Raw genomic sequence first — 24,079 nt, 5'->3', positions numbered from 1 at the left:
CCAAATACCTTCAATCCACTCTCTAATAGTAATTTAACCTCTTATAATATTCCTGTCCTCACCTTTCGCTTCAACATCCCTAGCCTGTATGGAGCTTCTTAGGTGGTTTTAAGGAAAGCAAACAAAAAACTCCTCTCTGAAGTCTTGCAGTGCAATCCTCTCATCATTTGGGGCACTCTGAAATGAAAAAAACAGTTACGGTGCTTTAGAAAATGGAGGTCTGGGGTAAGGCACTGGGGTATGACCAGAGGAACTGTGGTTTGAGTCAGGCCAGCATGGCCATGGGCCAGCTCACACCAACTGGTCTCTCTCCCACAGGGTGACAGCAAGAACAATGCCCATTTGTCCTCCTTATGGTCAGGGAATGTTTGTTTTGGGGGGATGTTGATCAAGCTCTTTGTGGTTAAGACATTGGAAATGTTCAAGCCAACCCTGCTTGAGCACCCAAAGCTTCTCATTGAAAAGACCAAGCGCTGAGAAACAAACAACAAACAAGCAACCTCCAGATCCCACCAAAACGAATGGAACTATGCAAGGAAACAGCAGTTAGAAAGTGGTTTTGAGAAGAATAGAAGACAATGGAGAGTGTGTGTGGGGGGGGGAGGAATAAACATGCAGGCAACTATGATACAACTTCCAGTATTTCTGTCACTAATAGTAGAGTGTCACTTTATTCTTTCTCCCTGTGATGCATTACATGCATAAGCTCACTTCCTCAATGCCACAAAAGAATCACTTTATTTACACTGGCATACCACCCCTACACAAATCCACTTTCATTTCAGAGTAAAAGTGGCCTTTTCAGGTAACTTTAACAGATTCTCAGGTAACACCAGAACAGACCACCCTTATGTTATAATAAAATCAGCTTCTGAGAAATTATACTGTTAGCAACTTGATTGAAAAACAACAACAACTAAGTTTAATAATTATTTTTTTTTCCCCAAATCCTCAAGAACTGAAGGTGCAGCACTTGGGTAAGCGATGCTTTAATATTCAAGAGCACATCATTCTGTTCTGCTCATACTTACAGGCTGTTAGCATCACAGAGCAGAGAATTACTAAAAGATGAGACCACAGACTTGAAATAATGTGATAAAACAAAGAAACGGAAAAATTTAGGCCAAATATCAGGCAAAGAAAAAATGTGCCATCAAGTTTTATGGAAAAGAGTTCCAGAGGGCCAAGTTCTTGGAGTTTCTCTAGCCATAAACCATAGAAGCAAAACTGCAGCAGAAAACATGTCCTGGCAAGACGACGGTCTGAATGATCTAATGCACTTTCCATCTCTTAACATCTATGACTGTGTGGCTCCGCAGGAGTGCTTAGCAGATGGCTGGCCAACTTCAGTACCAGCTCAATCATCTGATAATAATCTAGTATTCAAAGTCTTCAATTGAAAGGATGCCCTCGCATCTGCATACTGCTGTTATATCACACCACGTTCATTCAGCGTTGAGAGTTACACTGCCATCAGAGAGCCCGATGCGAATGGCAGTAATTAGAGATATGTACAGCTCTCCTAAATAGGCAAAACAGAATTTAGTAATTAAAGAGACAATCATCATCTTTCTTGCAAAATGTTCAGGGTCAACTTTTGACAGCAGATTTGATGATAACGAGTTCAACTTTGTCAACATTTACGCATGCAAATAATTTTACTCATACATGCAATGAAGCATTAGCATGACTTGATCTATTCCAAAGGGCATTTTGAATTATACTCCCTTGACTTTTGTGCTCAAAATACCAGATTGCTTCTCAGATCATGTGCTTCGCTGCTTTCAACTTATAAGGTGAACATACACACAGAAAGCTCAGAAACCTATACAGCATGAGCACAACTTTTGTGCTTAATGCGTAAGAAAACTAGATTGTAACAATACAAAAACTCAGAATAAAGATTACTAGAAAAATACAGAAGAAACAAATAAACTCCAAAACAGAAGAGAAGGAAAAAAGGCATATGAAGAGATGATTCTTTACAACATGAATAACTAACTGACTGTGTGTCTGCTAGGATCATAAATCCTTTGCATTGGAAGGGACTTTAAAGGTCATCTAGTCCAACTCCCCTGCAACGAACAGAGACATGCACAGTCAAATCTGTTTGCCTAGGGCCTGATCCAGCCTCGCTTTCGAAGTGTCCTGGGATGGGGTAACAACCACTTAACTGGGCAACCTGTTCCTGTGCCTCACCACCCTGAATGTAGGAGATTTTTTCTTATATCCAACCTGAATCCTCTCTCGACCCTGAAGCCATTCCCCTTTGTTCTATCACTACAATCCCTGCTGAAGAGCCCGTCTCCTTCTTTCCTGCAGCTCCCCTTCAGATACTGACACAGGCTGCTATCAGGTCACCTCACAGCCTTCTCTTCTCCAGGCCGCTCAGCCTCAGCTCCCTCAGCCTGTCCTCATGGAAGAGGAGTTCCATCCCTTGGATCATTCTGGTGTCCCTCCTCTGAATGCACTCCAACAGGTCCACATCTCTCCTGTACTGAGGACTGCACATCTGGATGCAATACTGCAGGCGAGGGCTCATCAGTGCAGAGCAGAGGGGCAGGATCACCTCCCTTATACATACCCCCTGAAACACCTCTGTCCTGAAAGCTTCTTTGGAGGAACTGGTTTGGTGTTTTGTTTTGTGTTTTTTTTTTTTCCTGACCAAAATAAATTCTACCTTGACTCTAATTAGGATGTGGCATTATTTGTGAGATTATAGCCAAGGGCAAATTTTGTGAGGAGCACGAGCTCCAAGAAGAATTTGTGACACTTCTGGAAAAAAAACATTGTGAGTCTGCAGATTCTATGAGTCGCAGGATGTTTATAAATACTATTTCTATACTACTTATTTACATTAATGACTAAAAATTTTAGTATTGGATGGATCCCACCATACAAGAGTTGCACCAACCCCCCTCTCACAGAATCACAGAATTGCACTCAAGCACTTAAGACTCTGAAGAGAAAATGGAAAGGACTACTACCATCACTGATATGGAAAAAAAGTAAATTAAACACTCTGTGTGCAGTGATGCTCAAGTGAAATGCAGACATCTAAAATGCAGATGTCAACAGAAAACAAGGAATACCAAATATCAATACCTGCTTGATTTGGAGATCAAGGCTCCCTAAGCACCTGTAACTGACAAGGTCAGTGCTTAGCTCTTGCTTGAGGTCAACGTGGGAGGTAGGGTTTCCTGATCATGCCAAACTCCACTTAATGCAGGTGTCATGGAAGGGACAATTCCACCTTCTCCTGTGCTTCTGACCACGAGTTGCTGCTACTTCCGCATGAGCAGCCATGCAGCTATGCATTGAATTACATCAGCTTGGACAGTCAAAACCTTATCTTCCCCCCAAAAAGGAAAGAAAAATCTGATTTTCAGTGAGATAAGCAATTGATCCAGCTCAGTCAAAGCCACACGGTCACCAGCACTGACCACGGAAGAAGCCAGCCCTTAAATCTGACATGAGTCTGCACAGCTGTTCAACATGTTCTATACCCTCAGGTCACAAGGCAACACTGACTGCAGGGCATGCAGCTGTCCTCGTCATGGTCATCTAGAAACCTGTACAAAAAAAGATAATATTGTTGCCTTGGAAAAATAATCCAAAGGTGAGGCCTCACCTGGAAAGCTGGGCACTATTCCCTCTGCAGATCCCACTTCCTACAGAGCAGACTTCAGGCAGAGCTTGGGCTGAGGCCACCCTCTGTCCTCCCACTGGAGCTGTGCCAGCACAGGGAGGAATTCAGAATTCACAAAGCCATAAAGAGAAAGCACTGCAGGGCAAATATCACTCCACGAGACTGAGACTCCCAGGAGAAGGGGCAGAACTCTATGCCGTGATCCCTTCTGCAGGAAATGCTCATGCCTAATGCACTGAAGATTAGATAAAAATGTACACACAGCTCCTTTTATATTAAAGCTTGGAAAGATATAACCTATGAGCTATGCAAATACACTGAAGAGCCAAGTGAGAGCTCTGCCCTAACAGGAGAACAGCACATACCTACCTGTATTCTTGGAAATATTTTAATTTTTGGTGGATAAAACTAAATCAAAGAGCAAAGCTGAGATCTTCGCAGTTATGACTCACTTCTGCCAACCTCATGTTTTGGCAACAGAACTGTATATACAGGACCTGTTATAACAGGTCATATGAGAAGTTACAATAGCCGCTTAGGTCCTTAAAGATACAACTGTGGTGCCCAAATTTTGATCAGAAGGGCAAAAAGCCTACCGCTGCAATGTGCCAAGAGCAGGCCAGGTTACCAAGAGATGTGTAAAAGAGGCCAAAAAGCAAGCAGAGCAGTGATTGCTGCACAGGTCTGTTCTGAAACTGCGTGGATGCAAATGGCTTCCATTCATGCCTTGCGCTGCTGGTATGCATACATTTTTATTTGGCTTGATGGATTATTTTTGTTTGAATGTTGGATCACGATTCTAGCAGAACAATACCAGAGGAAGTGCTCTCCTCTGCCAGCCCTAATTTTGAGCTCACCATCCTGGAGGCAAACTTCAGCCACAAACTCTGCGTTTGGATTGCTGCAGGCCATGAAAAACTTAGGAAACCACAATACAGTCAAAATAGCAAAGCCAACCATGCCTCTATACCTTGCCTGCAAACTTTCAGGTGGGAATTCCTCAGAAGTCAGCACAAACGAATGCTATCAAGAGACTGCATGCACCTAAAATGTCAAGCACTGGGGTGCTTTAGTGAAAGAAATCATACTACAGCAAAAGAACCCATACTATGTGTATCCGATTTCAGCTTGTTTCAGTGTTCCCTTACATGCAATTTAAGGCTTGAAAGACATGGCTTACGATAAAGGGTTTCCTGCAGCATCAGGTCTTCCACTTACTAATGTAATAAGCAGTTTTCTGCTTCAGAAGAAGCGCTGCTAAACCAACCTCTGTGTACTGCATTTTTTCAGTCAATATAACCACAGAAAGCGTGGGAGAAAAATAAAGCAATCTCTGCACCACTTATTTTAAATTCTACCTCTTCAATTTAGTGACATTTTAACAAGAAGGAAATAGAGATCATGCAAACACACGTGCAAAAACAAGCAAAACAAAATCAGCAGCATTCGGAATACAAGATCGTATTTCCCATTAATTTTGGGTGTGCACCATCCTCAGCAGTGAGCAGACAGTAAGGGCCTGCTCCCCAAAAGCAGAGGGTTTCAGAGAGCAGCAGTCCTCCTGTCGTACAGGTGGCTACACAACAACCACCTGAGAATCTAAAATTGCTTCTCCTTAAAAGGGTCCTGCCTGTAATTTCTTAGTAAATGAAACCGCTCCAACATGAACCAGAGGAAATTTGATCTGCTGCTTCAATTTACGTTTAACAATTAACAGTTCAAGGGCTATAAACATCCACAACTTCCTTTCTCTCTATCTGAAGTGATAAGAAAACAGGGATTTCTTTTTTTTTTCTTTTAATATACAGTCCCTCCCGAGAGCACTTTGATAAGCTTATTGCTGAACAAACGCTTTCCAGAAGATACGCATTAATTCACAAAAACACTTGGCAGAAAACTACCTTCAAATATTTAATTCACGTAACATTCCCTCTTATTTGTTTTAATTCAAGTGAAATATTTTCCCCCGCCTTTCCCTTTCACGGGCTTTTCACACCCACATAACAACCAAGTGACTCTTCCCTGACCCTGCCTCCCACTCCGTTCAGTACAACTGCTCACTAGAAACTCGCCACGCACGTAAGCTCCTCTCCCGTGGTCCAAAGGAAGCGCTTAAGGAAAGGAAATCCAGCACAATGCCAAACCTGCCCTTCTGTCGTTTTTTGTTGTTTTTTTTTTTTTCCTTTTTATTTAACCGCTGGGTTTGTTCCCAGCTCTGCAGGGAGACGCTGTGCATGCTGCCACTGCAAAAAAGAGGGCAGAATATTTCCCGAGCGCCGTCCTACAACTCACACCTCCGTAGGTTGGGAATGGCGAGACGTCCTCATGTCACCCACCCAGGACAGGAAAGCCACCACTCTGCAATCCTGGCGTTGGACTGTGAGCACACAGCATCAACACTGACTGCGACTGCTGTCTGGAGGAGACGCGGCACCCAGCGAGATTAATTAAATAAGCACTATTCTGCTTTCCCTATCTTCTTATCATCTATGCATGCAGAACAATTTTCTGGAAAGCAAAGAGCTACGGTGTCACATACCAGAAAAACAGCTTCCTCTTTTGAAGGAAAGCACAGTGATAATGCTGATGAAGCACTGAAGGTAAGTTAAACATCGCTATCCTCATTTTATTGACGGGGTAACTAAGGAATAAATCACGACTTGCTCCAGAAGACCCTCCTCCAAACAAAACACCCCCAAAGCAGTGGTAGAGTCACAAACAGATCCAGGGAGCACAACTTCCAGCCACAGCTCCAGCAGCCAACGTGATTCCCTCTAGCCAACAGTACATTAATCATTTTTTTGTTTAGTTGTTTTTTTTTTTTTTTTTTTTTTTAGAAACCACTAATTGATAGCCTTTTTACAGAAGATTTACAAAGCCACTTAAAATATCATTATTTCTATTCTAGGAATATTTCAGGAAAAGTACCACTGGCTTTACTGCATGGTAACACACATCTGATTTTCATACTAAACTCAAAATAAACCGAAGCTTTGTTTGTTCAGCAAAGACAACAGGAAAGCAGCGGAGCAGCAGGGGCTCGGGGATGCTGCGATCCCAAAGCTAGGGCATGGAGGGCTGGCCCATCTCTCTGCTCAGCACCAACACAGCACAGCTTTGTAGGTGGAAGCTGGGAGGGAAAAGCAATTTCAGATTGTATTTTGTCAACCCAATGGCCTAAGCTTGCCCCTTTATTTACAGATTCCTGCACTCCAGCAGATCAGCTAGGATTTTCTGTGAAAGCTGCTCCCGTGAAAAAAACCAACATACCTTGCCATGCTCACAGAGCTGGGAAGAGCTTTCTTTCCATTACATTTAGTAAGATACCATCTGAGCACTAAAAATGAAAAGTATATAAACTTACCACTGCATTATCAGGAAAAGCATCAGAAATCAAGCTTAGGTGTTGCTGAGCAGTCAGCACCTCAGCTCCTTCCTGGCACAAAATCCATGCAGCATGCAGCAGGTACCAGAAGCACCTCTCCTGTGCTAGTCCTACCCGTATGCTCACAGATGTCTTCTGAATCTGCTACCAACAAAAGAAACCACAATAAGACCGTTTCCCTGATTCTTCATAACTGAGTCAGTAGGTCAACAATTCCTTCGGTTTAGGAGCCAAACCAATTCCCTTAAACACCCCCTGTTTTTTTCTCCCTGATGGAGAAGCCAACTGTCTGCTGCCAGTGGCAGCTCAGCTGCTCACAGAACAGAACCAAGCTCCAACAAACCAGCTTGCCCTGGCGCAGACGTTCATCCTGACACAGCTCCATTTTGTCTCTCACGTCTGGGAGAAGCCACGAGCAATTACTTACGTTTTCAAATCGAGCCACAGGCAGGGAAGTGCTCCGCGTGCACCTTGCGTGCTGCCACCAGCTCCTGCAGCCCACATCCTCACTGCCCATGGCAGCACACGGTGGCACGAGGAAGGGAGCATCACCGAATGCCAGACCTGCTCCCGCTCCATCCTTCTCCACACCAACACAGAATATCCTGCCCGTGCCTCTCATGCGCTCAGCTCGAACAAAGAGAAAGCTCGGAAGCTGCTCTCCTTCTTCCCAATCCATGACTCAAATGTCTGGTTGAAATTGGTTTCGTAATAACCCTTTAGTACCACCTACTCACATCACCAAGTGCTTCTTTCAGCAAACGCGCAGGAAATCACCAACGAGTGCCAATGGAGCTACTATTCCAAGAACTCGCTCTTTCGGTTATTCCTCCATCATTTGGGAACCAAGACACTTTTACTTTCCCTATCACACCGGGTATTTTTTTTTTTATAGAAGAGCCTTAAACTGCGATCCCATAAAATACTTGGTTGATAAATCACCAGCTGAAAACTCGCCCACTGTAAAGAAAAGAATTTCACAACACTCATTCCAGAAAACACAGTAACTCCTTTCTGGAAATAATTCACCGGACAAAAATCAAAAGGGCAGAATTAATGTTCGGAGACCGTTTGCATCCTGCACAGCAGACAAAGACGGTGCAGCGAGCCACGTGCCTCAGTGACTGTCAGCAGCAGACCCCTGAATCACCCAACCACACGATGAGTCGCTGTGAATGGTTTCCTCTTCCTCTGCACTCCCCCAGCGGGGCTCGGCGCTGCTGGAGGATCCTGAGCCTAATCCTGACTTTGATGGGGATTCCAAAACTCATCTCCTAAGGCTGCAGTCACCAGCGGACGCCGCAGACATCTGCTCCTCCTGCTTTGAGTCACCTGTCAGCAGTACAAAAGGAAATTGCTTAGCGGTGAGCACGTGGAAGCCCAGTGCTAAAGTGCAGAAATACAAAATACCGGAGCGCTCACATCACCCTCAAGGAAAAGTACTTGGTTCTGAAGCACTGATATTCAAAGAGGTGAAACTTGGTAATAATGAATAGGCGCCAGCAAGCCTTACAGCTCAGCCTGCAGTGCCAGCGTCGTTGAGGCAGCAATGGAAGGGGGAACAAAATAAAAGAAGACATTTCACAAACACTGGACCTGCACTGTGCGTGACAAGAAAAATAATTGAAACAACTGAGAGAACTAATCTGTGGCTGCTTAGGAAGTTAACTCTTCGAAGGAAATGATTAAGTAAGAGAACAAAAGCCAAGTGTTATGTTTATCAAACAAGGAAACCTCACAAATGAGTATGCCTGCTCGTGGCAGCGGGGCCACAGCACTGACAGACCGCACAGGAGCAGCTCCCACCACGCTACATCCCTGAGGTTAGTAAGCAGCTCCTATCTCAAGGAAATACACTTTTTAAGAAATGCAAAGCATTGCTTTGCCAGAACGAAACGCTACAGGAAGGCATCTGCAACGTCCTGTGCCTTTATGAAATTCCCTTCACGCAATTCCTGCTCAGCATAAAACTCACTACGATTTCAGCAAGGAACCCTGGTTAAGCAGGACAGTATTTACAAATTCAGGCCAGAAACGCTCGCTTTTGTGTCGTTCCATCACAAATACAGCGCTCACAAATTCAGCCGTCCAAAACAAGACTCCAACTTTGCAAAAAACAAAACAAAACAAACAGGTGAGCAAAAAAGCAATTAGAGCACATCGCGCTTCGAATCTTCAGGAATTTGATAAAAGGAAATTCATACTAAAGATTTAATTGTCTAACCTGCTTCTGCATGCTGAAGGAGCCAGACCTGGTGCCTCTAGAGGGAGGGCGAGAGGCACTTCTTGTTCCTGTTTCATATTTGAGTTCTTCCCTGCGCGGGAGATGATCTAATTATTCAACACGTCACTATATCGCTTCACCCCTTCTTGCACGTCTACTGACATTAACATATTTTAACAATTCAGCTCATTAGGAAGGAGGGGAGGCACTGAATGACAAATCATCCTTACAAATCCACCACAAAGGCACGAACCTTCCCGTGTTTTGTCCCACACCTAGCTCAAACTCTATGGGAGCACACGACAAATGATGCTGGATGCAAGCTGGCAACAAAGATCAGGCAACACAGCCCCTGTGCTGCTGGTCACAATTACACATACTTGTTCAAAACATGAGCCCCATCCATGAGCTCTGGCCACAGTAAGCAAGCTCTTGCCCGCTTAGGAAGCACAGACCTCCTGGAGCCCATCTTCCCATCGTATTCCCATTGTTCCCAAGCTCGGTGCTCAGCAGGGACTGCCAGGAAGAGGGGCTGTCACACCTCACCTAGAATTGGGCATAGGCAATGAAAGCAAGGGATCAGACCACACAAGGCTGCTGCTGACAGACTTGAAACGGATCTGAAACAATGCTGAAATCCAAATATAACATGCATGGCACCTGTATTTGCATGCGTGGGATGCTGAAGGATTCCAAGGCTTTTTATCAAATGTCCTTGTTACAGCAGAAGCAGAGAGTCACTGGATTCTCAGCTCCTTCTGAATGCAATGATTTCAGAGATGTTCTTCTCTTTCAGACCTCGCCTCGACCTACAACAACACATCCACTCACGACTGGCTGAAGCAGACTTCACAGCATACACTAAACCTACCAGTTCATAGGAAAGTTCTTCAGCAAGTTTCTATATATCAACATTTTTTTGTTTTTTATTACAACTATTTCTATGAGCCCATTCACAGTCGGCTCCTTTACTGCAATCGAACATGATGGATTGGTAGCCAGCTAATGCTTATGTAAGGCCTTCAAGGAAGCAGAAAATTATTTCATATAAAATCAAGCTAGTATAGCAATGGAATTGTACTACTACATATTAAATATTATTAATAAGAGACCTGCCTTGCAGTCAAATGCTACATCCCATTAGTATAGCCAAATAAGTCCTGCCATAAAAGCTAACTGTTCTCAGTCAAAAGAATGATGATAGCTAAGAAGCACCTGCTTTTTTGATTTAAAAACACCACACTTCTTAATAAAAACAAACATGAAGAGGCAGGAAGAGTATATCTTTATGATTTGCATAAGTCTGATTTAACTTTGGTCAAAAACAAAAATAAAGAAAACAATTTTCAAGTGTGTGACGTAAACTTCCCCAACTCAGGTGGTATTTTGTTTTGGTTTTTTTGTATCTTTGCTTTCATTTTATTGCTGGGTGTTTTCTTTTTGTTGGCAAGGTCACGTTTTTTTCCCAGACATTGTTTCCTTCCTCCTAACTCACCCCCTCTAGCAGCAGACCTGACTTGGTCAGCCCAACGATGCACTTGTCTCAATCACAGCCCCAGCTGCCCCCATCATACTCAGGAGCTCAATGCCCTCTTCCTTCAGGAAGGAGCAACAAGAGTACATGCCTGCAGGTACTTAGCCTGCAAACAAAAATGGAAGCTTGTGAATGATGTTTTATAATGGTTTTAGTAAGACACAGAGAACACGAGGGAGTTTGCTTCAGGAAAACAGTTCTGCTGCTTGGGGGCTGGGAGGAAAGCACTGCTCCCTGGAGCGGATGCAGTTGGTGTACACAGTGACACAGCCAACACGGCCAAAGTACCCACTGCACTATCAACAAATCAGTCTCACATGATGAAAACAGGCACTTTCCACAGAACTTCCTGGGTAGCACCGGGGTTTCTCTCTTTAGCTACATCCCATTTTGTACCACGATGCTGCAGCAGCGCAAGGACTAAACCAGATGCAAACTGAACTTCATCCTGTTTAAGGGCCTGTTCCCGTGGGTTCCTGAGATGTGCAGGCTGTGAATTTAAGGCCAGAAACACTGCTGACAGCATGTGTGCACTGGGAACAGACTGGCCCAAGCACTCAGGTGTCGAGATGACTAAGGAGGCAGAGCCCAGCCTCATCTTTCTCAGTGGCGTTCGCCACTGAGCAGCACTCCAATCTTCTTTGGAAGAGATTGCCAAAGAGATGCTGCTCAACTCCAGCTTTGGTTTCTTTTAATCCTCTTCCTGCATTTTATCCAAGGTACCTAAGCAGACCTCAAGTTAGGACAGATGCACTTCCAGCACTTAATACTGGCACTTAATTTGGTTTTCTTCCCACTTGGCTCGCTTGTTATTTTTACACGTTTAACTTCTCTAATTCTTTCTACAAGCATCTTTCAGATTATCTTCAGTTCGCAGTTCCAGTGTTGGAAATCTTTTTTCACATTTGGTCTCACACGCTTTCACGCAAGCACTGTGCACAAATGAGCTGCAGGAGCTGACAGGAGAGGCTCCATTCCAATACTGCAACTTCCAAAACGACAACTTGAGGAGTATGAAGAGAAGCAGAGAATTACTCTCCTGATTTACTCTGGTAGCTACAACAGATGGATCATATAACTCACTGCAAACAGTGTGCTTGCCGTAATAAAGGACACAATGACCTCTAGGTAAAAATCCTAGGAACAGCAAGCACACAAATTTCAACCTGCAAAACTTCAATTCCGTGCCAGGGCTCAAGTTGAAGATAACTGCAAAGACAAACACTCCGGACAGATTAATTCAGACCATAATTCCCTGCACACACGTGCCAAATCATGGTGTAAACCTACTGCCTTTTAACACTCTTCACTGTAAGGACTATTTTCACTGATGAAGTAGGTTTTCAGAGTGATCTCTGAGTCTTCTACAATTTGGCACAGCCTCCTTTAGCACAGAGAAAGTAGTTCAGGTTCAAGCTGCAGTGCAGAATGCCCTAGCATTGATCTACAATGGCAAGGCTTCTCACAACAGAGCTCTGTTGGTGTTCTGTAACCATGCAATGATTCATCACATCATTGTTGTTACCTCCCTTCTCCATCCTTGCTCCCCTCTACCCTCACAAAGGTATTTCAACCCTAAGATTTATTTATATGCTCGGTTCCTCAATGGGAAGGCAACACCAGCATAAAGTTTTCTTGGTATGAAGGTACAGACTTCCTGAGTGTACAAGTACTTTTTATATAATAAGACTACAAAATTCCTTGCTCCTTCTGATTAAGAAGTCCTCAAAGAGCTCAGTTCCACACACTCCAAATACTGATGGGTTGCAAGGACTATAAGTGTTCAACTCTGTCCAGAAGAAATGAATTTTTCAGAAGTAATGAATACAAGAGGGGCGAATTTGTGGAGCGCCCTTTATTTGAAGTGTTGCATTTATACCACTAGATGGCACGTTTGAGGCTCCTGGCATCTGTAAAATGACAGTAGACTTCACTCTGCATCACCATGCTTATCCTGCTATTCTTGCTCTGGATGGAAAAGTACAGGTAAAATGATACCACAGCAGTTGAAGCAGCAAGATAGGTGGGTAACTACATGTAAAAAGGTGCACGAGAGGGCAATGCACACCAGTAAGCTGAGAGCAGGACTGCAGGAGCCCTGAGCTCCAACACCGTGACCTCTGATCCCTGAAACAGTCTTAAGAAACCACTTCATGTCTTGGGAGAATGCATTTGTGGGTTTGGAGAGGGAAGATGGGAAAGGAGGGTCAGAGTTCAACCTTCTAAGACACGATGCCTTGGTTCTCTGCTGTTCTCCTGCCCTGCAGGGCTCACACCGTGAGCTGGGACTCCGTGCAGAGCCGCAATTAGAAGGAATCAACATACACAACATGCTGGCTATCACAAGAATGTATTTATTATGACACGTGCATACTTTAAGACTTCCAAAATAACCAGTAGTTCTCCTGCCTGAAAATCCAAGTAGCTAATATTAATGAAATGCAAGTATTCCTACTATCTCAGAAAGACGGAGCAGACTGAGAGATCCCTAAGCACTCAAAAGGACACAAAAAGAGTTCACAACCTCTCCAACACATCACCAAAAGCATAAACTGATGGGACAGAGAGCTTACAGAGCACAATCTAACAGAAGAAGATTTACCCATGCCACAGAGTTACACCTTCCCTCTGCAAGACCCAGCTTCTCCAGAAAACCAAGCACTCTGCATCCCATGGCGTGGACCTAAGCGCTCCATATCAGATAAGCAAACACACAGCAGCCCACGACCCGCTGAGTCAGCTTCATGGGCAAGTCATCTCCTGTGCTGGATATGCTTTGGTGTGTGCCCAGCTGTGCCCTGGTACCAGCCTTGACATGGATGCCAGCATTTGGCAGCATCCTTTAGGCTTCTTGCTTGTTCTTGCTGCCAGTTTAATTTCACTCAGCCCACTTTAGAAGTGCATGAGCACAAGCATGTATCTGCCACAACCAACATTCCCTCGAAAAAGAACAAGTTAGTTCAGCACCACTGTAACGATTGTGGGCACACAGAGACCGTACTTGTCATGGCATTGCACCCCACATGCCCCATGCAATTTCAATAAAAAGAGGATTAAAAATTCACTATTACCGCTTCAACACTTCACTCAGTCCTTGGAACTGGCAATAACGGCAAGGGGAAAAAAAAAGTCAATTTAAATTTGAGCAGGAAAGAAAATTTGCTGGTAAACCCCAAGGGCAAAGAATACTTCTTGTCCAGATGGAGGAAGCAGCATCGCCTCATCCCATCCAATAAACAACAGCTCACCCTTAGTGCTGTGGCAAAATTAAAAATCCACTTTGTCTTCCTTCTCTATGTAGGATTTAGCTCTGGAAGGATGCCCCAGATTACACAGCTGATGTGCACCGAACTGCCCTCATTACCATCAGTATTAGATAAGAGCCACCACGTGCCCATGAGGCAGCACAGGACAGCTGATGGAGCACCAGCCATCCCTTCTTTCCATCTAGGAGTTCTGCTCTTCCCTCATCCATCAGTTTGGTACTATTTGTGTATTTACATATTCATGCATCCTAGGCAAACTTCTCCCCACAAGCACTTCTGCTTTCATGTTTGCAGACTCTGCCAACACAGCCGCATGCACCAGTAATCTCCTGCAGTAACAGCCCAGCAAGGCCTGTTTTAGACATACAAGCGATCCACAAAACTATGTCAAACATCATGATGCAATAGCTGGCAGCTTGACCTCACCATTCCCCCTGGGCCTGCATTATGGGTGCAGCTCCCATTCCTATGAGGAGACAGTAATGTTTGTAAGCCAACAGTTTTGGGAGACTACAGCAATTTGAGCTCCATTTTCAAAGCCACTGAAAGCAACGGCTGTCCCAAAATGCAGGTTTCCACTGAACAGCACCAAATCTCTTCCCAGTATGCACCCACCATGTTTTGACGGCTTTGAAATGAGAACAGCAAGTGCTTTGATGGGTGGGCTCATTTCTCAGCATAATTACCAACCTCACCGCAAAAAACTTGGCAGTAGATAAAATGGCAGGTATTTATAAATTAAGATTGCAATCCTTGAAAATCTGTTTCACATTTTGTCTAAGCCAGTGAAACAGCCCAATATGCTGTGTTCCAAGAGGAAGAGAGAAGCAGACTTGAAAACTGGTATTAATCTCACTTTGTGTCCGGGTTAGCCACAGGGACCTCCCTAAAGGCCAGTGAAAAGAAACACTTCCAGAACATGATTCATCTGCCCTACTCCACACAGCTACCTTAGGGTGCTCTCCCTTATTAAATGAAGCTGGGAACTTCACAGACCTGCCACACGAGTAACAAAGGAATCAATTTTCAAGTTCTGTTTTAAGCTACCGTAAGAGGTACCTTGAAAAATCAGAGCTTTTTGATAATGACTTACTGCGCAGATTTTTCTCCATCTCCTCTAAGTGGAAAAATACAAGTGTGGTTTCTTACAGTTTTCATTTAACAACTACCCTGCTCAAATTTGCAAATGAAGCTCTGCAGCAGTTGCCTTGGGTATGAGAACTGATGAAGAATTCAGGCCGACACGCAAAGGAAGCGATTGATCTATTTTCACTCTTACTGGGATTAATTGGAAAGTAAACACAGCCAGATAAAGAGCAGAAAGTAGATTTCATCATGCAATGTTCTCCTACTTTAATAAAAGGATGTTTGCTTATAAGGAAGGAAGAATAACCTCGTGGCTAAGGACATGATGTTCATAGTGCACTACCAGCTCTGGACAACATTTCCTGCTTACCTCAGATGCCATCCAGACCGTGTGTGCTACCACAAACTTCAATTTCTGGAGAGGAGATGGTCATGGAAGGAGGTCTTAGGAGCAAGACGAAATGGGCACTGCTGAAGAGGTTTCTCTACAGCACAGCATCGAGTGCTGAGTTCCTTCTGTACAGAAAAGCTGACTGCGGGGAGGAAGGACCCCAAGGACATTAAGGAGGATGTGACTATTACAGCACAGAGTTTAGGCTCATGACACTGCCCTTGTCCCTGCAGTGCTGCCTCACTTGAAATAACTTCTCTGGAAACTCCCCTGCCACGCAGCCTTGCTCTCTGTATTTGAAAGGTTAGCAGCAAGAGCCTCCTTAACTTCACAGCAAAGCCTACCTCCTTCCTCCCCAGCTGACAACCACGTGCACACAAACAGCCTTCTGAAGGAACCAGGAGGGATAATTTCTGCAGAATTAATGTGAACACTTAACACGTGAGTGCCAGGAGCGCATCCTGAGGGCAGCGTTTGTGCACTGGCATGGACTATGCCCCGCTGAAATCTGCCTGAACCTCTGCTGAGAGCACTTCACACCTCCTGATCCCTTACTGTTTATAATGCATCTGGATCCTCACCTTGCAGAGGCAATCCTATATAACAGCACCGTTCCCCGTGCCAATACTGACCTTACGGGATCACAAAGAACTTTCAACTGAGGACTTTTAACTTCAGAGCCGATTCTGCATCAGCAGGAGAGACTTTGAAAATGTGCAAGTGATTCACGTCACTTCCAGTTCTCTTTAATTATTATCTCCCATCTACGTAAACAGACTAACTCCATTCACACCCATGCTTGTAACCATATTATGGCACATACAGTTTTTCTTCTCTTAGATTGGCTGTGCAGGATTGGCTGCTGGGAAAAGTCAACATCCTTGGTCAAAGAGCATCTAACAATTAATACACTTCATTTAGCTGCCACCAGTGATGTCACCAAGTGCAAAGTACAACAACAGAAGTGACAGCTGGGCAGGATGCAACTTTTCTGAAGTATTGCTTGAGCAACAGCCACAAAACCCCTCACTGTTTATCTGCCTGGGGAAGCACATGACATGCAAGCAGCTACCTATGCGTTGCTCAACACATGCTACGAGATGTCAGGCAAATTTATCACGAAAGAGAACATCTCCAACAGACTGCAAGCTCAATCATGTAAATTTGGGTAAAGAGAATCCTATCAAAAAAAGCAAAATTAATTTCAAGTGTATCAGATGAAAGATTTTGTTTGTAAAGCCTACGCCAGAACAAAAATTCAAGCTACTTCGAAGACATTCAGGTCATTCAGACAATAATTTTAAGATGGCAACGAAAGACAGTCTGATGATCCGTGTATGGAAAGAGGAGCCAGAAGCTCTGAATCATTATAACAACACTTAACAGTTAATCACTGTAGATCTCCACTACTCCACAAAATGGATATGAATCGCTGGCACCAGACCGTGGCTCCTCTGCAGTAGGTTGGCATCATGCGGCTTCACGAGGAGACCTGCAGAGAACTAGGGTGCTTTCCAAACACCAGTCGGTAATTACAGTTCCTGTCCCTGTTTATCTACCTACCTGCAGCTCTCACTTAACATATCCCATGCTGCAGTCCTGTCTCCTTTCCTTCTGCACAAAAGCAGGATGAAATGAAGTTTTCACTTAGTTCATCCGCAGCAAATATCCTTTTCAGAGAGTCAGAACTGCTTCGAGTAGCTGAACTTGACTTTCAGCATCCTCATGTACTTCGGTAGACTCATCGGCACCCACTGTATCTGAAAGCACTTTCATGCTTTTAAGAGCAACACAGTGTTCAGCTAAACCCATCTTTCCAGTCCCTATCTCTCTGTGCTTTGCTGTTCTTCTCAGTCCCACTTAAAGCCTTGAGTCTCTGTATTTCCTTCGCAAAAAAAAACAAAAAAAAAAAAAAAAAAAAAAGACTAATGCTCCCAGAAAATAAGCAGTGTACTGAAATAATGAAACGAATGTCAAAGGTAGCATCAGGCTGCACATCACTAGAGCACTGGCTTTCTATCTGGCTCCCTCAGCAATGCCAACCCGACTGAAACTGCTTCCTACAAAACGTGTCCCAATTCCACCTCTGCACAATGGCAACAGCCACTGGCACAGGGAAGAAGTGAAAACCTGCAAGGCTGTCCACCTTTAATTTGAAATGCCTTGCTAGTAATGACACAATGCTATCACTCTATTTCTGCAGCTACCCCATTATACCTGCACGCTTAGAAACATGACCATCTCCAACCATAGGACAGGTACCCCTCAAGTTCATCCCTCAGACACTTTTGTTATCTACTACAAGTCCATCAGAAACCAACACAGAGTGCATTATAATGAAATCCATTTTTTACCAGCTACCACTGCAGTCAGTGTGAGATCAAACTTTACACTCTCTCAGCTACACCCCTCACTTCTATTTCACCCCATAGCTAAGTCATACTAATCCAGAGTTTCTGACATCCTTTCTTTCCACTGCAATGGTAGGTTGACATAAGGAGAAGAGAAATTACTTCACACACTGAGTCTCTACCAAAAGGAACAAGAACTTCATTAAAACTGAAAAATGCACTATACTACAAAGGGCTAAATCATGCAGGAAAAATATTTTTATCTTGTAAATCTGGTTCAGATTTTTGTATAAAACTTTGTTTTCCTCTCCCCTGCGTTTTCTCTAACACAGAAGCTGCCTTGTAAATCTTTGCGTTGGAGATATTTGTCCCAGTAACGTAAACATCATATAACAAAGCTACAACAACTTCAAAGGAAGAGGCCGTTCATGGCAAAGCTGAAGAACATTTGCTGTCCCCCAGACAGATTTTTACAAACTTGCTCAAGCAAAATCTATTTTAAAACCATATTCTCCAGGTGTGCCTTCAAAGGGAAGCGAAGCTGCCTCTCCTTGACATTGAGCTGCAGAGAAAACCGTTTCCTGGTCAAGGTCAGCTTTTGTGCCAAGATGCTGCGTGGCCAAGTGGCAGTGCCAAGCAGTGCTGAGAACTTGCAGCAAGCAAGGACTGATTTTAACAACCCAACTTCCTGCTTTTCAGAGGGATTATCTGCATTCTTCTTCATCCAAATCTGCTGGATACTTCCACAGCGTGTCACAGATTTACTTCCTTCAGTAAATGCAATCACAAATTCCTCCAAAGGCCTCAGCTGATACCCAGGAACTCTTCTCTCCCATCCTGCTGAACTTCGTTAGCTACATGAGAAATGCACTCCCACTTCTCACTCAAGTTCATAATTTGCATCACCTTATTTCCCTTTCAAGTATGAAGTACACTGAGCAAACATTACAGAACAAACCAAGATGGAAGGGACCTTGCAAGATCACCTTCCGTGGAATAAGGGAGCCCAAATGAGACTTGGCCATACTTGGGAGTATCCACGCTTCCTGAAGTCGGTCCATTACATCTAAACAGAGATGCAGGAAATCAGAACATAATTATCAAGTTTTCATTTTATTGTTGTTCTTTCAGTTCTTAAAGGAATTTCAAAAATAAACATTCCTACAAACTAACATACCAGAGGACCACATTTTGATGTCATGTGAACTACCGACACACCTAAAACACTTTACCTTAGTGCAATTCTATCAGGAGATCTCTAGTGTTTCCAGCAAGACTATTCCCATACAGCAGAATCCAAAACTGTTGGAAGGGCAACCTGGTGTGTTCTCCTGCTACCTCACCCTTGGTTTCATGCATCCTGTCCACAGGGAGGGTCCAAGCCGGGGGTAAGGATGAAGATAGGACCATGCCTCTCAGCAACACTGTGGACTGAAACCTTGTTAAGGGGACTGCAAAGGAAGACACGGCCTAAGCAACTAGAGAAGTTACGAAGAGAATGGTGTAACACAGATGTGAAAGATGAGCTGTGGTCTGTCCTGAAGAGGGCAGTGACAGAAAGCAAGCCTGTTCTACAACCACCAGCCACAGGAAAGCATACAGCCTAGCCTAGGTACTTTCCTTCATTTTTTTCAAATGGAAAAAAATAGCAATTAAAAAAAATACGTGGAAGTATAAAATTTTCCAACCAGGTTCATTAATCATACCCACACATGTTGAAAGCAAACAGGCAGAACGCGTGTCATGCTTCAAGCGGTCATTCAAACCACAGCAGTCTTACACGACCAGGCTCCCTCGAGCCTCAGTGAGCTGCCTCCTGAGCTGTGACACGTCTCAGAAACGCAGCGTGGTAATGAAATAACTTACAATTTAGTCTAAGGCACATTTGGCAAGTGGTGAAAATCCATACAGGGATGATTGGTTGAAGTACAAGTTCACTGCTGGTGCCTGCTCTTCGCCTTTATCCTCTGCCACAATCACACTTGCGCCTGAGAAAGTAATTACTACTTTTAACAAGAAGCTTGACTGAAAACTTTTCATTGCATTAATGAAGTCAATAGGCCTTTCATCAGCCAGAGGCTTTTTCCACTAAATAATCATAATTACTTACAAAAATTTGTTTATAGAAATGGACCAGTGACAGTCAAGTCTACTCAGCAAGAGGTTGAACTACAGACCTCATAAGGTCCCTTCTGACCTAAATCCTATGATTCCAAAGTGAAAACAATCACATTTTATTAAATACATTAGGTTTATTCATGTTTCGGAGTCTCAAGAAAAAAAATAAAAAATAAACATCTCTGCTGCCAGAAAGTAAACTGTTGGGTGGCAGCAGAAAAGGACCTAGCAACTTCAATCTGCAGTGGCAATGCTTCAAATTTGTCTGAAGTTCTTTTCACCTTGGGATCTGGAAATTCCCTGAGCCCCACTCATTCCACTTCACAATACCATTTATGCTTGCTCGTAGATAGGCAAATTCACTCTGGCACAGTCAATGATATCTTTTATTTCCCCTTGACTTCCTCTTTGAAAAGGAGTAAGGATATGGATGTCCTTACTCATAAGGATATGAGATAACGCATGTCCAATCAAGGAAAGGCAACCCAAGAAGACCAGTGTCTTCTTTATTTACTATCCACATTTGAGCGTTAAAGTACGAGGGAAAATTTGACTAGACTTCCTTGCAGCCACACCACTCTCACTGTACTCCTCAGAGATACAGCGCAGACTTCGGTTAACCCAAAATCTGTTTTCACCCAACTTCAATTTAGACTCTTCAGCCCACACAGTTAAACATGCACTGCAGTCATTTTTAGCAAGTTAACTCAATGAATCTGCTGTATGTCTTACAAAGCTGCCAGTGCTTTGAAAACCAGACCTCTTTAACACTTAGTCCACATGAAAAGAGAAAGGTCTAAGCTCTTTGGTTATGCCTTTCCTCCTCTGCCCAGCCACTTGATTCCCAGCAGGTTGGCCATCTCACTCGGGACTCTTTACCAATCCTCTGGTGTCAAATGCTGTCCACAGCACATAATGGTAACATGGACCCAGCATGCAAGTATTCAAGAGGAAGATTCAGGACTCCAAAGTCGAGTGTAGGGAAGAAAAGATGATCAATTAGGATCATAACAGAGGTAAAGCACACTGCAAGAAAGGACAGGATTCCACTCTAGAAGGAATGTCAGCAAAATACATGTCATGCAATTCCCTTCCACTGCAAATAGTGTATTTTCAGACTATTCAGCAGCCACGAGAGAAGACTTGGGATGTATCCTGCAGTAGGAACTTCCACCTGTCTTCAGGCAAGATCTTCAGATCAAACATCAAGCAGAACATTCATATTCAGCCCAATCACAGAAGTCAGGACAGCACACACAACTGAAAAGTTCTGCTTATTTCCTGCCCCAAAGACCCACTGAGTGCTCTTTTCATTGTAAGAGGATTAGCAGCACATAAACAATTTATGTAAGGAGACTGACAATTTTATTGTGATGTGCCATTTAGCATTTCCAGAGGATCAGATTATAAAATTTTTTACTTAGTTTTCCATGAGTCACCCTCTGAATAACATGTTTTGATTTACCTAACAGCAAGAACTCTTGGTCGGAGGCAGTTTCACTAAATGTGGTCATCCCAGCCTATCGTCACTCTACTGCTGGATGCAAATTCTGCACAGAAAAATGAAATTCTCTGCAGTGAACAATGGATTTTTCATTCTCACCTACTTTTGGTGAAGGAACATGGTGATGTTTACAATTATATTTATAATTATATGTCTAATAAAACAATCTGGCGATGTCTGGATCACAAGTGATTCTGAAAACAGAGCTTTGAGCTATCTCAGAAGAAAAGCCAGCCAAACTTCTGGACCATGAAGCAGAAGTAAGGAACTCCAACATAATACAACATAGTCAACTCTCAAATATGCCAGATAACAGGAAGCTGGGGTAACCTAGTTAATGAAAAACTATCAATAACAATACTATTCTTTGCAAAGCCAACTCCTGGCATCTCTAGGTGGTTTTATTAGCTTGGCCACAGCACTGCAAGGACGCACAGATCCAGCCTGGGTCCTGGAGCAACACGGTCACGTTCCTCTAACAGCATGCGAGTCTTGAGAGTTTGTGTGGAGCAGCTGACGTGTCTTTGCTCTGCATGGCTTCCAACATCAGGGCTTATTCCAGAGCAACTATCAGTGCTCTGGTATTTGGCCCCAGCACAGTCACGATCCGAATGCTCTGCTTACAGACACCAGTCCCCTTCGGCTCCAACAGCACTACTACTGGTGCATCAGGACAAGGACATTCTTGGAGTACCAGCTTCAGATCATGAAACAGTGACTGAGGCTGAAACTAACTCAAAGAAATAGTTCTTCCAGCAACTTCGAAAAACCGTGGGGAAAGAAGTGGAGGGAAAATAAAAGCAGATGCTGAGCAGAGCTATAGCCAGTGCAGAACGAAGAAGCTGCTTTTTCCCCCTCACTCAACCAGCAAGCCTCAAGGACCACAGGTTTCAGCCATCAGTATCTAACTGCACATATGTCAAACGCTGGCAATCCTAAAGCAACCGGTGCCCATCCTCCTACAGGCACTATATGCAGGTAGAATTTCCACCCATTTCAAGTTTCTCCCATGAGAAGCCCTGTTCCAAACATCCAACAACACATCAGGCTGCTGAGAGAATAAAGCAAGGCAAAACTAAGGCTGCTGACAAAGGTGGAATACACAAGAATACAGCCATGCTAAAAGACGACCGACATGGGTGGAAAGTCAGTAAACAAAACAAAAAATAAAATGCAGATGGTATGCAGCTAAAGCAAACTGTATGGTTCAGTGCATACCTAGCAGGCCAAGAAGGAAGGGAAATTCCTTCCCAGGGTTTACGTGAACAATGAGTTTCCCTGAAAACTCCAGGAGGCCGTTCCCAGCTCCTCTGCTGGCACCGGCACTAGGAAAAGCAAATGCTGGAAAGGTTGTTTCAGTTCATTACTGACCTCAGTGCAAATCGTAGTACCGGTGAACTCCAGCACAGATCAATGTGACCTCTTGCTTCAGTGGTATTGTTGTTACAACGCGTACAGCACGCAGTGCTCCTTTTTACAAGAAAACACAGCCATCTGTGTGCCACTGTATGTTCCAGCGGTCACACAGCTCCGATCAAACCCAGCTCAGCGTGCTGCAGGCTCAATTCCACGCACAGGAGACCAGCCAAACCCTCCTCATGTTTAACATAGAGAGGAGATGACACAATGTGCGATTGGAGGTAAAGGGGGAACTCCTGAAAACAACCACCTATGTATAATAGAGAAGGAAGAAATAAATAAAAATCAGCGTATGCTTCAGCCAATGCTACAAATTAGATGTGAATGAAGATAGACAATTCGGGGTGTGTCTGTCACCCAATTTGCTGGAAGGCCTTTGGCAGCTGGGTGTGCAAACAAATCAAAATGCCTCCAAAATATTCCATTAAAAAATATGCCCCCAAATCCATCAGGAAACTCTAAAAACAATCTTCTAAAAGCCATGGCATGAAACACCAGAACATCTAATGGCTATGTGCAAAAAAGCTGTGGCTCTTCTGCTCTATTGTTTCTGTTGCATTAAAATGTCAGTAATGGTTAAAATGTGAAAAATAGGAAAGTCTCACCAATTCAAACCAAACCACAAACCACTTTGTAAGATCATGGAATTCTACAAGTTAACAGACAAATGAACAAACATGCACACCAATAAAACTGCACATGAAGAAACATGCCAGCTTCTATTTATTCTCATTCACTGTGTTCTACAGTTTAGGAAAAAAGGCCGTAGCAGTTTTATTAAAGTTGGAGGAAAATTTTAGAAGTTTCATTAAAGAATTCAAAATAGTTTTCTTTTTCAAAATGGCTTTGATTCAAATGGAATGGAGGAATTTATCAAAGCATTTCAGAACCTGAAAATACAGAAGAATATAACAAACATGAAGTCACATGATCAAAAATGCTCTCCAAACACAAATTCCTACATTCAGCCTTTTGGTAATGCTCTGTGCTGTGGTTAGAGTTGAAAGAAAGGACAAAAGAGAGGTAGGCTCTTTATTTGCGTGTGCATGCAATTCCTTATGGCAAAGTTTTAGCTCAGATATAAAAGCTGGTCTAAAGCACTGGCACACATTTTCACAGAAGTTTCCGTCTCATGTTTTCATATGGGTTTAG

The 24,079-nt window shown here is 43.6% G+C and overlaps 2 long non-coding RNA genes across 2 annotated transcripts in view; one reads left to right on the top strand and one right to left on the bottom strand.

The window, feature by feature from the left end:
• LOC122158692 overlaps positions 1 to 24,079 on the bottom strand; it is a 99,761-nt gene that overhangs the window by 21,806 nt on the left and 53,876 nt on the right. The gene's annotated exons all lie outside the window — the stretch shown is intronic.
• On the top strand, positions 8,444 to 10,622 carry LOC122158694. The gene is made up of 2 exons (XR_006168296.1): positions 8,444 to 9,168; positions 10,055 to 10,622. It is a non-coding gene; the product is annotated as an uncharacterized LOC122158694 (long non-coding RNA).

Source organism: Centrocercus urophasianus, unplaced genomic scaffold (genome assembly GCF_019232065.1).
Source record: "Centrocercus urophasianus isolate 14NV4802_14NV808 unplaced genomic scaffold, USGS_Curo_1.0 seq_15, whole genome shotgun sequence".
NCBI lineage: Eukaryota > Metazoa > Chordata > Aves > Galliformes > Phasianidae > Centrocercus > Centrocercus urophasianus.
Note: the sequence above shows the minus strand (reverse complement) of the source record. Positions and strands in the feature narration are given on the sequence as shown.